Here is a 3046-nt window from a genome sequence, read left to right on the forward strand (position 1 = left end):
ATTGGGAATCTGGACATATGAATGCGCACTTTAAGTATGCACTTTAAAGGTGCACATTTTAGTATGGTTCATGAAATTCTGATGTTCTTGCAGTTTTCTCTGATGTCTTGTTTCTTTTATGACATAATGTGTGATCTTTTAATGTTTTACACTTACGTACATATGGGATTCCTATGTCGTAGTAGCTACGCAAGTGCAGTGTTGCCTGTTATCTGTACTCTCTGGCAACTGCTGAAACAAACCTATTTCTAGCAGGTCGCAGGAAAATATTGCGAATGGTGGTTTGAAAAGCATTACTTTCATTGTAAATATCATTTAACGTAAGTTGAACTTTGTGCGGGAATGTACCATGAATTTCTTAAAGCACAGAGTGTTTGAGTCTCATTTAAAAATCAACTCCATGATGAAGAGCCATTTAGAAGAATTTTGAACCAGGAAGATCAGACATTTATGTCATTATTAAAAATTTTACTGGCACATTTGTGTGATGTATCTTAGACTGTAACACGCTCATGCGAAAGCTTAGCTTCTGTTGTAGCCTATTAATATTATATGTGAACGCTTTTCTTTTCTTGTAGCATCTAGTATGATAAAAAAAATATTAGGTTAAATATATTTCAGTTCTACCAATTTAAATCTGTGTTTCATACTAGAATGTCATGTTCCCAGTCTGGCACAGCTTTGCCACAGGAGACACGAAAGCGGTCGAAGACGTCCGTCTTCTGGTCGGCTCCTGATCATTTGTCAGAAGGAGGCTAGTTTTTGATTACGCAAAGACTTCTGTTATTTGGAAAAGTACAACCCAGATTTCTTTACGTAATCAGTATGAATTTTGTAATTACCTAAGGGACCTTTAATAATGAATAGTAAAAAAAATTGCATTTGCAAATGAAATCATTAATAAATGGGGCAGCTATGAGTTGTATAGAAGGCAAGGGGTGGCCTTCTGTACACGACCAGGATGCCAGAGTATTCTCTGCTGTAGTAAAGGCTGTTTAACATTTATAAAAATAATATGGCATGGAGGTTAAAAAGTATAAAGGAAAAGAACAGAATAAGAAATCTGGTAAACACTAAATATATTCAAACAATTCTCGCTAGCAAATTAGGGATTATTTATAAACAATATAAGTACTTTTCTAACTGTATGGTGTGATCAGATTTCAGCCTGTCCTGTACTAGCTCCTATGTTCACGTTTTTGTCACAAATTACAGTCATTACTTTTCTCCTTCGTTAAAGACAATTCTTGCACTGTTCAACACCTCCGATAACAATAACTTGCCGATTTACAGTTTAGAACATAAATTACTTGAATGTTATTAACTAATAATGTTGTCTGCACGATGGAAGACCACTCATTTTTTTAGCTTAAAGTTGACCTTCTTCGACGTTTTCACATTACAAGCAGAAGTACATTAAAATCTGAAGATCTACCAAAGTTTTTTTTTTACTGTCATCTTTTATTTAGATCGAAGCGGAACATCAGTTCAGCTTCTGTTAAAATGTTTCTTTGACTGTGCAATCAATGTCTTAGCGTCCGTGCTAGATGTGCATCTTTACAGTTACGTAAATTGTACAAAACAAATGTCATTCAAAGAATAGGTCTCATCTCATAAGTTGATCATTTAATGTAAAGATGGGTGAATGCCTTTCCAAGGGTACTCACAGCTTTCATACTACGGAAATTCCAATAATATTACAAGCAACACTATCTATATTAATTTCAACTATTAACTTTCGCTGTTTGTGTCTTCGTGCTACTTAACAGTGACATTGCTGTTGGCTGCCTACATCATGTGTCCTATACTCTGAATATCTGCTGTCATCGGCTGGTGAGATCACATGACGTGAGCAATAAATCGCTTACAAAACTGCACTGCAATCTCGATTTCAATGATTCGGAAAGAAACATGTGTTGTTTGGTGGAATTCCAATGTATACTTTCGTAATATGAAAATACGCAGCATGCTTGTTGCTGCACATCAAAGATATTTTCCAGCCGTGGAATTCAACACCCGTGCATAAACCCATAACCATTCGAATGATCAATAAGTTTTGCAGGGAAAATAAACTGTCACTTAACATGGAAGAAGTGTATTTTTTACCGGGGAATCCAGGAATTTTTTTTCCTTGACCATGTATACACCCTGCACTAGAAAGTACTAAGTTTCAATCTTAGTTTTCATACTTGTTTTAGTTCTTTTGTATATTACAAATTATGCAGTACCAATGGCAAAATGTATAATTATCCTCCAAAAACAAGTGATCAATTTCACTCAATAATGGCTTATCTAAGGGAAAGACACAGTGCCTGATGTAACATATATTCAGCGAGGTAATCCATGAAATGTTCAGCACATAGCAGTGAAATTTATAATTGTGTTTCTCAGAAATATTCAGGTGCTGTGATTTAACCGTAGGATGCATGGTGCCGAAAACACACATGAATGCATATGCAGGGCCTCCAAGGTCCTGCCCAAATTTAAAATTTTCCTCTTTTCATATAATCATTCTTTGGAATTAAATTTATTTCTGTCAAATTGATTGTCATATTGAAAGATTCCTAAGATGCAGTAACAGGATCTGGTGGGCCTGATTAACATTTTATTAATTTTTTAAAAAAACTCTAAGAGTGAATTTTTATTAGTTACATTCATTTACATACAACATATACAATTCATTTTATTAATTCACTTATAAGTTGCAGTTTACATTTTCTAACATTTATTACAACCAATTTATTCATTTAAAACATACTCATTATTCGCAATATTATGTATATAGGCAATATTTTGACAAAAAGTTATTATTCATTGTTCACATAAAATTGCATTTTTCTTAGTTTTCAACATGTGACAAACAAGAAGCACACATAATGCCACTATGTTCCTTGCAAATGTTGGTTTTACACTTAAACACAGGAAAAGTGCTATAACATGCATTATTATATGGACAATAATTGCATCTTCTTCTTTTTCCTGAAACAGGTAGTTGGTTCGGCAATATGACATCTTTTTGAACTCCACATCTCTGCATAGCATCAAC

Source organism: Schistocerca serialis, chromosome 8 (assembly GCF_023864345.2).
Source record: "Schistocerca serialis cubense isolate TAMUIC-IGC-003099 chromosome 8, iqSchSeri2.2, whole genome shotgun sequence".
In the NCBI taxonomy this organism is placed as follows: Eukaryota; Metazoa; Arthropoda; class Insecta; order Orthoptera; family Acrididae; genus Schistocerca; species Schistocerca serialis.